General features: G+C 35.5%; 2 long non-coding RNA genes across 3 annotated transcripts in view; one reads left to right on the top strand and one right to left on the bottom strand.

The window, feature by feature from the left end:
- Window positions 1-5,780, top strand: part of LOC110257266 — a 377,151-nt gene extending 371,371 nt beyond the window's left edge. For both annotated transcript variants that reach the window (XR_002339658.1, XR_002339659.1), the window contains one exon: window positions 1,954-5,780. This is a non-coding gene — a long non-coding RNA (uncharacterized LOC110257266). The remainder of the gene's footprint in view (window positions 1-1,953) is intronic.
- Window positions 1-8,868, bottom strand: part of LOC106506511 — a 49,730-nt gene extending 40,862 nt beyond the window's left edge. Inside the window, exon 1 of the long non-coding RNA XR_002339656.1 lies at window positions 8,762-8,868. This is a non-coding gene — a long non-coding RNA (uncharacterized LOC106506511). The remainder of the gene's footprint in view (window positions 1-8,761) is intronic.

Genomic DNA, 14,013 nt, shown 5'->3' with positions numbered 1-14,013 from the left:
TACAGTCAACAAGAAGGTCCTGTCTTTGTATAGTAATACATGGTAAACAGACTTATCTATTGTAATCATTTTGTAATGTATAGAAATATTGAATCAGTATGATATGTACCAGAAACATAGTGTTGTAGGTCAATTTTACTTCCCAAAATAAAGCCAGACAATCTCATAGAATAAGATTTGTGGTTACCAGAGGCAAGAGATGGGTGGGAGGGGAAATTGGATGAAGGTAGTCAAAAGATACAAATTTTCAGTTATAAGATAATTAAGTACTAGGGATATAATGTACAACATGATTAATATAATTAACGCTGCTGTGTATTATATGTACATACATATATATTTCATACATATATGAAAGTTGACAGTAATTGCTAAGAGTTTTCTTCACAAAGAAAACTTTTTAAAAATTTTTTTATCTCTAGGAGACGATGGATGTTCATTAAACTTACTATGGTCAATATTTCATGAGGCATTTAAATCAAATCATTATCCTATACACCTTAAGCTTATACAGTGTTGTATGTCAGTTACATCTCAATAAAACTAGAAAAAAATCATTTCGTTGACAACTTCTCAGGGTCTGATGTTTAACTTGCACTGATGCTATTGCACTTTCACAGATACAAGCAGAAGATACAAGACTCTTGGGTCTGAGACAAGTATTTTCACTCACCTCTCTAGCAGCAATAGAGGCATTAGTATGTTCACCAGCTGTCCTAACCCCAACTCCTTTAGAAATTTATGAACAGGGCCAAAGGCTATGGGCTGAATTTTTTGTCTGCTACAAATTCCTGTCTTGAAGACCTAACCCCCAAAGTGATATTACTTGAAAGTGGAGCCTTTGTGAAGTAATTACATTTCAATTGGGTCCCAAGAGTGAATTGAGTGCCCTTATAAGAAGAGGAAGAAACCAAAGCTCTCTCCCAGTCCACTATGTGAGATGTGAAGATGCAGTCAGAAGGCAGCCATCTGTAAGCCAGGCAGAAGGCTCTCAGAGGACACTGAATCAGAATACCCCTTGTTCTTAGAGCTTTCAGGCTCTAGAAATGTGGAAAAATAAATGTTGTTTAAGCCACCCAGTCTGTGGTATTTGGTTACAGCAGCCTGAACTAAATGCCAGATAACACCTTACACATAGTGGGTTTTGTTACAAGAAATGAACCTCAAGCTTAAAAAACCTGAACCTTTTGTAATAGATAGTAATTGAACTTTTTTTCCAGAAGGAAACATTATAATTGTAATACTGAATAGTACAACCTCCTTTTGCTATGGGAGGATTGACTATGTTTATCATGCAAAGCTATTTGCAGTACAAGAATCCTTGAAAAGATAGTCTAGAACAAAACATTCAGGGTCTCTGCTTACAGAAATAACAGAGGCTATGAAGAGATGTCTTTCAACATATAAAGTTAAAAATGTGTTTGGTGACATGTAGCAGAAAACATGAGTAATGATGACTTAAACTATATAATAACATTTGCGCCTCATTACTCATGCAATATATATATATCCTACAACAAGTCCAGAGCTGCTTTAGTGCTCCAGTGACACCATCAAGAACCAAGCCAGTCCCTTTCTATCTTTTCTTGGCTTTTATCCACTTGCTGCCTCATTGTGGAGACATGGCTGATACACTTCACACCTCATTTCCACAGTCAAGACAAGGAAAAGATGGAAGGGGCAGCAGGTAAATGAAGAATGTCAAAACCTTTGCTAATGCTAATGCCCTCAGCTTATGCCCATTTACCAAAAAAAAAAAAAAAAAAATTATGCACATAGTTGCCATAATTGCAAAGCAGTTTGAAGAAGCAAATATGTTTATCTGGTAATATAGTCTTAACTGTTACAAATCGTCACTCTTTTGATTGCCTTTAGTGTGCTGTTCCAAGCCCTGATTTCCAGCACATTGAAGAAGTGGTAACCCCACTGCTATCGTTTTCTTTATCTTGTCAGGCACAATATTTGCTGCCCCGGTGGATCAGTAATGTGGAACAAAGAACACTATTTTCCTCTCCCTAGCTGAGCACAGAGCATTGCTGTACCTGAGGTATTTGCAAAGTTGAAAATCATTCCTCATTTCATAAAAATGGGAACAGGGACTAAATCAGTAAGTGATTTTCAAAATAAAAGACAATCACAGAAACAGACCAGAAATGCTAAGGTGCAGAATTACAGTTTTCTATTTTGTGCTGTTTTCATGGGATATATTACTCACTCTAAATTATCATTGCTCTTTCTCCTAAGTAATCTCTTAAAACACTGTTCAGTTCTAACTTCTTGGTGGATATGTCTAAATCTTGACTGGAACATAGAAATAAATGTGAAAATGGTCTCGTCTCTATTTTTCTTCTTGCCTCTGGAGTTAACCAGGTAATACTTATGCCTACCAGTAATGATGAAAGGGAATAGATATCTTTTTCCAGCTATCGAAACTGTATTTTTTCTCATGGAAGCTTTATTTTTCTCCTCATGAATATGAAGCCTAAAGAAAGAATTCAACTCAATTTTCAGCCTTTTGTACCATTTTAATATCCTTATGAAATTTTTCTATAATTAAAAGATAACCCAAAAAAGGACATGCATCCTTATGCACAAATGTTTCCCAAATATATTCCATTTTATAATGCAGTAGTTCAGAGAAGAACCCTGGAATATGAAAGATCTGTGTGTAAATGACCACTGTGGCATTCATTTGCTTTCTATCTTTGGGCAAGTTACTTAGGTTCTCAGATTAACTCATTCTTTGCAAAATGATTATATAACAATGCCTATCTTGCATTTTTATGTAATCTATTCTAGGAATCAAGTGAGAGTATATTAACAACAATAACACAGTGTCTGGCACTTAGCATGTGCTCAGTAAATGGTAGCTACTGCTATAGCTCTGGAGTATTTTTATTAGTTACTCCAAATTGATTTTTGGGAAATCTCCAAATTTGGGACCTATTATTGTGGACAAAGAATGTCATTTGTCATTTTAGTAAAATAAAATGATATTGAGTCCATCAATCCATCAGTCACTGCAGCCACCCAGTATGCTGTACCCTGAGAGATTTATGATAGTGGAAAAAACAGGATATTGCCCTAGATAGTTAAGGTGCATATTAAAGGATTAATTTCAATGAGCTCAGACTCTTGCCTCTTCTCATACATAGAAAAGCGCTAAATTCATTAACTTGAGATGTCTGGCTTTCTTTCATTAGCAGTAATCTTCTGATGTTCCAACTACCTGTTTACTTGCAAAAACTCCTCCATATCTTGGTTCTTCCTGTACTTCTTTGGAACAGTCCCTCAGAGTTAGCTGAGAGGCTCTATCTTGGGCTTAAATCCTCAGTAAAGTCTGCCAAATAAAACATGAGTCTCAGCTTTTAAGTTGCACTTTTTTTTTTTTTCACTTGACACTCTATACCAAATACCTTACTTAAATATTCTCAATAAACATTATCCTAACACTAGACCTCAAGAGTCCTGCAACAAAGCAAGCCGATTAACTTGATTAGCCTATTCATGATTTGAAGTGTCCATTTATTACTCTTGCTCTCCTCTGGGTTCTAATAGGGCAGAGGCACAGGGGCCAAAGGGGGATCAAAGTGTCAGTTTGTTAGCAGGTATTCAATAACCCCTAAAGAACAGCATTCGGCTTTACTCTGGATTCAAAAACATATCTAGAACTTCAAAGCTGCTTTACAAAGTCAACATTGCCTATTTTCCCATTGATGTAGTCAGCCAGTTACCCAAAATACTTTAGTCAATAAATGCCAGGTTTACAGGGAGAAAATAAAGGAAATAGAGGGAGAAGAAAACAAGCACTGGAGAGAGAGGGGGATGGTGGGGGAGGGGTGGTATTCTATTTAAATATCTCTTCCAATACTCTCTGGTAAAAATGTAAGGATGGAAGAATATACACAATTTGGCATTTTCTAAATATTGTTAACAAAAGTATTTCATGTTCAACCACACCTAATAACATTCTAGAAGAGAATTCTGCAAAATAATAGCTTTAGAGATTATAGGTGTCAATTACATGTATATAGAATCAAACAGACTTGCTTCTAAAATGTGTTAGTTGGGACTTTTTTTTAATCCTGTCATGGAATCAGTTGGCACTTTATCCTACTATTCTTTCAGCATTTAACATGCCTTGAATTGCTTTATAATCTGCTAGACTTTTCTGTCTGAGGTTCAGAATCTTATCTCTTCCTCTGTATTGAATCCCCTGCAATACACAGCACTGGGTTGTGAAGTCAGTAGACATAAATTTAATAGTTATAGTATAAAAAAAACTGGCCACAAACCCATTAGCCTCTCAAGCATTTCTTCTGCCTAGAACATCTGAGAAAAGAAAGACAGGTGCCAAATGTGTCCTTTTGTATCCTGAATGAGGCAGTTGTAGTTTAAGTCAGAACATCTCCTAACAAATGGATTTGCATATAGATGTAACCAGCTTAAATACTGAGGACCTTTCTTAATGCCAGCCTTATCTAATGGCTCAGTTAGATATATAATCTCAGAGACATTTCACCAAATAAAATATCATCTCATGATTTGGGGAAATCTTTGAAAGATAGGGAATCACAGAGAAATTCAATCCATTCCTCTATCCAAGACACTGTTTTTTCTTTTTCTAAAGGTGCTTTCATATGCATCTCTATCAACCTTTTTCCTTATTCTGTTATTCTCCCTAGTGATTCTGATTCCAAAATTCTTTAGGAGATCATAGCAATATCCCAACTTCACAGGGACAAAGTGTGGCATAAAACAAGAACATTGTAGTACATTGAATAAATTGAGAAATGTAAAATAAACTCTGTCATCAGAAAGTAGCCAAGTTACTCTGACCTGATGTCCTCACTAAGTCGGTGGGTCAGAATTCTCTTATTTTTGTGGCTGACCATGAGCCAATGCCAAGTATGAGCCACAAGCCACCCATGTTCTATAAAAACTGAAATACACAGAAGGCTATTCTGGTCTTTATGAAAAATATTTTAGGAATTTGGGGATGAGTGATACTATATGCACTTCTATTATTATGCATCAGACAGAGAACAGCATAATCCCAAATGTTTATCTTATAAATTTCAACTGTATTGTGATTTTGATGGGCGGAATTTGAATGTGAGTTAAATTCTCTCAGCTCAACACCAATCCAACTGGTGACAAATGAACTACTTAATCAAACTGATCATTTAAAATCAGCCAATATAAGCTGATGTTTGACTAGTTCTGCATATTTCTTTATTTCATCTTTACTGGGTAGAGGTCAAATCTTTTCAGTATAGAAAAGACTGATTCAATACAACCAGGAAAAATGTATTATTAGGTGTCCCCTTAATACTGTGCTTTATTCATTCTTTCTTCTAATAGGTAATGAATAGTAGCATCTTATTTTCAAAACATCATTCTTCATGCTAAAGGATCAAGATAGCTCTGAGGTAAGGAGTTCACAGTATTACATGGAACTTTATTATTTAATATAGAAAGAAAAAATGAAAGCTCAATACTTGATTATGACTGTGGGTAAGTATCAATTAATGTAGTAATTTGTGAATAACCATAGGATATTTTACAGATTGATTTTTAAAGTACCTTAAACCGTGGAAAATTCTGAGACAGCATCCACTTATTGCTATATAATTATCCCAGAGGTGATGGAAACAGTAGTTCCTTCAAAGGAGGGCACTTCCCATTGAAAAATTTTCAGTGGAAACACTTTAGAGTCAACACATATACCTTCTTTGTGATTTGGTTTCATTTTTACATAAATTTATATGATTTATTTTTTATATCAACATTTTATTCATTATTGTGGGGTTTTTTATTTTATTTCCCCAATATATTATTTTTTTTCCTACTGTACAGTATGGTGACCCAGTTACACATACATGTATACATTCTCTTTTCTCACATTATCATGCTCCATCATAAGTGACTAGACATAGTTCCCAGTGCTATACAGCAGGATCTTAGAAAACTATACATAGAACTATACATGACCCAGCAATCTCACTCTTGGGCATATATCCAGACAAAACTTTCCTTAAAAAAGACACATGCACCCCCATGTTCATTGCAGCACTATTCACAATGGCCAAGACGTGGAAACAACCCAAATGTCCATCAACAGATGATTGGATCAGGAGGATGTGGTATATATACACAACAGAATACTACTCAGCCATAAAAAGAACAAAATAATGCCATTTGCAGCAACATGGATGGAACTAGAGACTCTCATACTGAGTGAAGTAAGTCGATCAGAAAGAGAAAGACAAATACCATATGGTATCACTTATATCTGGAATCTAATATAAGGCACAAATGAACCTTTCCACAGAATCTAATATAAGGCATAAATGAAACTTTCCATAGAAAAGAAAATCATGGACTTGGAGAATAGACTTGTGGCTCCCAAGAGGGAGGGGGAAGGAGTGGGATGGATTGGGAACCTGGGGTTAATAGATGCAGACTATTGCCTTTGGAATATATGATTTAATTTTATTCATTAGCTACCTTTTCTACTTGCCTTCTCCAAGCTCAGTTCCAGAAAGAAGTTTGTGTCTTGAATTATCTCTCTACACCTGTTTTTACAAAAGGAACCTATAGCCTTCTTGGTGACCAAACCCAGAAAGTACCCCAGGGAGATGTAAGGACTCTTTATCGTGGGCTGCTAGAACAGCAAACCAAATTATGCCTTGAGCTGTAAGATATTTCTGAATCCTAGATGCTGCCAGACTTAAAGATTTCCACTGGTGCCCTGTTTTCCTTTCAGACTCCCACTGTTTAAGTCTCCTACAAAGCCTTAGCTACAGCTGGCCTCTTTCCACTACAGATACTTAGCACTCAGGCTTATGGCTGTTCTGTCACACACACACACACACATACACACACACACACTCTCTCTCTCTCTCTCTCTCTCTCTCTCTCTCTCTCTCTCTCTCTCCCTCTCTCTCTCTCTCTCTCTCTCTCTATACTCTGTGTGCTGCCATCAGAGTGTCAGCAAAATCACAGCAGTGCTAAAGCCTAGGATGCCCTACAGTATTTTGACAGTGCTGGAATTTTATATCACTGAAACATCTGGAATTATTTCAGAAATTCCAGCTCTGTAAATAATTCTACTGACTTCATCCATTTAAAAAAAAAAAAATCTGTATCTTATGATCTAACCAGTGGATGACTGAAATTCCAAGAACCTAGAAAAGAAAAAGTCTCTATCTTTTGCTTATTGATACAGTTATCCTAAAACTCCAGGACTCAAGATTTCATATATACAAAGATTCTGTTTTAGAATGTAAGTTAATTAGCAATTGTTGGCTAACATTCATCACATAATCAAAAGAAAGACAATTGGAATAGGTAATTAAAAATCCTGGCTGACAGCTATGTAAACTGTAGGTTTAACTATAAGTCATGCAGAGATGGCAATTTTTTCCTCTTTGTGCTTGTTATGTATTTTTGTGTCAGTTATTTGTATTATAAATGCAAAGAATATTTTTACTCCCAAAAGACCTATAGAGGCAATGAAGTTATGGATAAATAAGTTGAATATTCTCATGCATCACCTACAAAGTTTTGCTTCTAATTGCAGAATTTGTGGTTTGGTGATGATGCTAAGTAGCAAGAGCACAGCTTGATTTTCACATCATGGGCTGAATTTTCAACTCAAATAATTTTAAAAAATCAGCTTGTGATTTAGAAACTGTGCAAATGCAAGTAAATATAACTAAGAAAGAATATAGAAATCTACAAAGTTATCCTCCTCACATGTACCACAAGGTTCTTATCATATTTCAACACTCATACTTTAGCAGAAAATACCAGGGATGCTGTAATGGTGCTTCATTCAATCATTCATTTAGTTGTCCCTCAAGTATTTTTTGAGTGTCTGCCAGGTAGGCCTATTCTACAACTTGATTATGCAGTGATAAGTGAAAAACACCTCAGTTTCTCATGGAGCACACAGATATAAGTATTATTAAAGGAAAATAAATTATTGACTTCAAAAACTATTTTCTTAGAAGACACATGCTACTCTTTTGGAATGAGAAAATGGATAATATATTCACAGACTTTTTCCCTCTTAGAACATTCATCATGACAGAAATTTATAATTCACTAGAGTTAACTGATTTGAATTTTATAAACTTCTGGATAAGTGTATACATTACAAATTAACTGGGAATTGAGTTAAAGTGATTGCTAAAATATGATTGGATTATTAAATTAAAAAAAATTTGTATAAGCTCAACCAAAAAATCCTTCTATTTATTTTTAGTTAAGATATCATTCAGGGTTCAACCATAAAACCCAAATCAGTAGGAGAGATTCTTCATCTATATGTCTGTCAATATATCTATCCATCCCATTCACATCAGTACCTATAATTAAGTTTGATTTAATGAACTTGGAGAGGGAGGATGATATTACCAAAATGGTGACATTTTGAATCTGAGAGATTCAGAAGGGAATAGGGGCTTGCAACTACCAGAGTTTGGATTATGGAAGACTGAGTTCTTACTTATAGAGCCCAAGAAGTAGTCCCTATCAATAGCTTTAATCATCTTCAGAATCAAGTCAGGGTAGAGGCTCACCAAGGAAGTCAGGCAAGGTACAAGTCCCCCAGATGAGCAATCTTACCAGGCCTGGAGCTTGGTCTGCCCATATTCATGCAGAAAAACTAAGCTATATCCCCATTTTGTATGAACAGCAGCCCCAGCCCCTTTCAAACAGAAATCCTATTTAGGAAAATTTGGGAGTTAGTTACCTGAATTGGGTCTCCTCAGTCCCACCCAGGCAGGAGCCAGAGTTAGAGCCGTACCATCTACAGACCATGGTCTCCGGCCCCATCTGACAGGAAGGGCTGGCAAGAACAGCTAGAAGCTGTGTAACCCAGCAGTGCTAGGCAGAGAGGCAAGTAAACAGAGCTGAATACTCCCAGAGCAAAGCTAGTGTCAACTGGGACATAGGTTGGCTTGAGTCAAAACCACAAACGAAGAGCATTAATGGCCTTGGATCTGTTTGCCTTATTCAGGTCCCAAAACAATGTGTTGTGCAGGCCCTGGTTCCCATCCTGCTGCCCTAGCAGGACAAAGAAGCTAATTCATAACCTCACTAACTGCTGAGTATAGAACCCAATGCTGACTGTCTAGTAAGCCTGAATAGAGAATCCAGGAAGCCATAAAGTCCACCCTACACTCTCACTTGAGCAGAAAACCAAATCAGGAGTCCTGCCCAGTTGTCCTCAGCCAGTGGTATTTCCCCTACCCCCAACCTCAGAGCTCGAACATTTGCTTTACCCCAAAATCAATCCTAATCATTGCCACACCTTCCCAAGGACATTACCTCCAAACACATCAAAAAACCCTGACTGAACTGTCTGGTGAAAAACCACCTCCACCAAAACAAACCTGCCAAGTCAGGAAGAGGAGACACTCAAATGTGCAAGTACCAATGTAAAAAAATCAAGAATCATGAAAAACCAGATAAATATGATACCACCAAAGTTAAATAATAAATCTCTAATAACTGATCCTAAAAAAGTTATCTAGGCATACTCAAAGAACTCAGAATAATTCTCTTAAAAAAGTTTGGTGAACTCCAGGAACACATAGACAGCTAAAAAAAAAATTAGGAAAATAATGCATGAACAAAATGAAAAGTTCAGCAAAGAAATAGAAATTTAAAAAACAAAAGCAAACACATCCTACAGCTGAAAAATATAATAATTAAAGAATTCAATAGAGTGATTCAAAATCAGACTCAACCATCAGAAGAAACAATCAGTAACCTAAAAGGGGGATATTTGAAATTACCGAAGAATCAAAAAGAGAGAAAAATGAAAATGAGTAAAGAGAGCTCATGGGATTCATAGGACACCATGAAAAGAAACAATAGTCTCATTATGGGAATTCCAAAAGGGAAAGAAAACAAGTATATATAAAGCATATTTAAAGCAACGGTGGCTGAAAACTTCCCAAACTTGGAGAGAGATTAGACATCCAGATCCAAAAGTCCCAAAGAATCCAAAATAGGTTAAACCCTGCATAAAGCTACATTTAGATACATTATAATTACACTGCCAAAACTCAAAGACAACATTTTAATGCAACAGGAGACAAGTTTTATTTATAAGGCAACCCCCATAAGACTATCAGATTTCTCATCGGATTTCTTCTCAGGCAAGAAAATAGCATGACATAGTCAAAACATTGGTGCAAAAAAGTCACTAAGAATACTATACCTCACAAAGATGCCCTTCAAAAATGGAGGGATACCTTGCCAGACCAATAGGATTTGTTTGAGGGAATCCATCATCAATAGATCTGCCTTAGAAGAAATGCTAAAGGGAGTTATTTGAGAGGAAATTAAAGGATACTAGTTAACACTGTAAAAACATAAGAAGGTTGGAGTTCCCCAGTGGCATAAGGATCCAGCATTGTCACTGCTGTGAATAGAGTCACAGCTGTGGTACAGGTCTGATTCCTGGTCCCAAAACTTCCATATGTCATAGGTGTGACCAAGATATATATATGTTTTATATGAAGGCCATGTAAAACTCACTAGCAATGGTAAATATATAATCAAATTTGGACTCTGTAACTAGTAATAGAGTTCATAATTCACTAACATTTTTAGTTTAACAGTTAAAAGAAATGTAAATATAACTGTAACTATATAAATGTGTTATTAGTTACACAATATAAAAACTACGTAGGAGTTCCTGTTGTGGTTCAGTGGGTTAAGAACCCAATATAGTATTGTGAGGATGTGGGCTCAATACCTTATCTCACCTAGTGGGTTAAGAATCCTGCATTTCCACAAGCTATGGCACAGGTCACAGACGTGGCTCAGATCCTGCATTCTTGTGGCTGCGGCATAGGCCAGCAGCTGCAGCTCTGATTAGACCCCTAGCCCGGGAATTCCCATATGCTGCAGATGTAGCCGTAAATAGAAAAAAAATGAAAAATGAAAAACTATGTAAATAACCTAAAATGTGAGGGGGAAGAGAACTAAAAGTCTAAGATTTAGGAATTGTATTGAAGTTATGTTGTAGCTTAACATAGGGTGTTATAATTAATGATATTTTATGTAAATGTCAAAGTGACCACAAAGAAAAAAGCTGTACTAAGTACACAAAAGAACATAACGAAGTCAAAGCACCCTGTCTTATGATAACATCTCAGAACACACAAAAAAATACAGTAGCAGAAGAAACAAAACAACAACAAAAAGAATTTTTAAAAAGGAAGCAGCTTAAAATGGCAATATATGTCATTAGTTATAAAAAATTACTTTAAACAGATTAAATTCACTAGTCAAAAGATACAAAATGGCTGAAGGGATGTAAAAACGACCAAATGCTATGCTTTCTAAAACGACTCATTTTAAAAAAATAAAGATGAGATGACGCACCTTAACTTAAAGACATACATATACTGAGAGTATAACAAAGTGTATAAGAGAAAGTATAAGAGAGAGAAAAACATACTTCAAGCAAATGCTAACAACAACAACAAAAGGCAATAGTAGCTAAATTTGTAGCAGACAAAATAAGCTTTTTAAAATGGTAAAGGATTAGCAGATGCAAACTATTGCCTTTAGAATAGATAGGCGATGAGATCCTGCTGTATAGCACTGGGAACTATGTCTAGGCACTTATGATGGAGCATGATAATGTGAGAAAAAAGATTGCATACTTGTATATGTAACTGGGTCACCATGCTATACATCAGAAAATTGACAGAACACTGTAAACCAGCTATAATGAAAAATAAAAATAAATAAAATGGTAAAGGAGTTCCTACTATGGCACAGTGGGTTAAGAATCTGACTACAGCAGCTCAGATCATTGCAGAGGCACAGGTCAATCCTTGGTCCAGCACAGTTGGTTAAAAAGGATGTAGCATTGCCACCCTGGCCCTGGAACTTTCATATGCCACAGGTGCAGCCATAAAATAAAAAAATAACTAAAAGTAAGTAAATAAAATGATAAAAAGGCACAAAAAAGACTTCATATAATGATGAAGGGGTTAATACACGCAGAAGATAAAACAATTGTAAATATTTACACACTCAACATTAGAGCACCTTAATGCATAAAGCAAAAACTGACAGAGCTAAAAGGGGAAATAAACAATAATACAATAATAGTTGGGGATATTAATACCCCATCTCAACACTCAGACAAATAATCAATAAGTGAACAGCAGATTTCAACAACACTGTAGTCCAAATAAACCCAACAGACATATACAGAACATTGTATCCAACAACAGCAGAATCTGCATTCTTCTCAAGTGCACAGAAAACATTTTCTAGAATAGACCATATATTTTGCCACAAAACATGTCTTAGAAAACTCAAGAAAAATGAAGACATAGTAAGTGTCTTCTCTGACCACAATGGTATGCAACAGTACATGGGGAACATTTTCTAAGATAGACCATATAGTTAATCAGTAACAAGAGGAAAACTGGAAAATTCATAAATATATAGAAATTTTAAAATCTCTAGTGAATATCAAATGGACAGAAGAAATCAAAGGGGAAATACAAAATTATCTTCAGACAAGTGAAAATGGGACACCAAAATAACAGAACTTATAGGAGGCAGAAAAGCATTTCTAAGCATTTCATAGCAATAAAGGTCTGTATTAAGAAGATCCTAAATAAATAACCTAACTCTACATATTAAGGAACTATAATAAGAAGAATATACTGAGCACAAGTTAGCAGAAGGAAAAAAATAGTTAAAAAAAATAGTGGAGAAATCAATGAAGGAGAGAACAGGAAAACAATAGAAAAAAATTAATCAAGAGTTGATACAGACAGAGAACAGACTTGTGGTTGCCAAGAGGGAAGGGAGAGGAAATGGATGGACTGGGAGTTTGCGGTTAGTAGATGCAAAACTATGATGTAAGAATGCATAAGCAATGAGGTAGCATGAGGAACTATATCCAGTCTCTTTGGTTAGCCAATGATGGAAGATAACATAAGGATATATATGTATATCTGGGTCATGTGTATGTATGTATGACTGGGTCTTTTTGCTCTACAGCTGAAATTAGCATAACATTGTGAATCACCTATAATTTAATTTAAAATGTTAAGAAAAATTGAGTTGATTCTTTGAAAAGATAAATAAAATGGAGAAACCTATAGCTAGACTAATCAAGCAAAAAAGATAACCAAAAAACAAACTTCTTCCAAGTTATATCACAGAAAATCAACAAATTTAATAGGCTATCATGAACAACTATATGCCAACAAACAGCATACCTAGAAGTTAAGTGGATAAATCCTTCAAAACATACAAACTACTGCATTGAATAAGAAAAGTGGAGAGTCTGAATAAGATTACAAATTCAATTTCCGTACCAGTAGTCAAAAATCTCCCAAGAAAGAAAAACTTGGGACCACGAGACTTCACTGATAAATTTTTACCAAGCATTTAAAGAATTAATGACAATCCTCTGTCTTTCCCATAAAATCTAAGAGGAGTGGATACTCTAATTCATCATACAGGGCAAACACAGCCTGATGTCAAAGGCAAAAAAGGATATCACTAGAGAAGAAAACTATAAACCAATATCCCTGGTGAATACACATACAAAAACTCTCAATAAATACTAGAAAACTGAATTCAGCAGTATAGAAAACAATCATTTACCAGATCAAATGGGATTTTTTAAACTGGGATGCAAGGTTAGTTCAATATATGCAAATAAATCAGTGTCAATCACACATTAACAGAAAGAAATATGATAATCTCAGCAGATTCAGAAAAAGCATTTGACAGAATTCAACACTTGTTCATGATAAAAAACTCTTTATAAGATAGATGTGAAAGGAATGTACTTCAATATGATAAAGGCCATAAATGATAAGCTCTCAGCTAGTAACACAGTACTAAATGGTGCAAGTTTGAAATGTTTTCCTGTTAAGATCAGGAACAAGGCAAGTGTGCCCACACTTGGTACTCCTATTCAACATAGTGACAGAATTCCTGCCAGAGAAA

Source organism: Sus scrofa, chromosome 16, assembly GCF_000003025.6.
Source record: "Sus scrofa isolate TJ Tabasco breed Duroc chromosome 16, Sscrofa11.1, whole genome shotgun sequence".
Taxonomy (NCBI): Eukaryota; Metazoa; Chordata; class Mammalia; order Artiodactyla; family Suidae; genus Sus; species Sus scrofa.
Note: the sequence above shows the minus strand (reverse complement) of the source record. Positions and strands in the feature narration are given on the sequence as shown.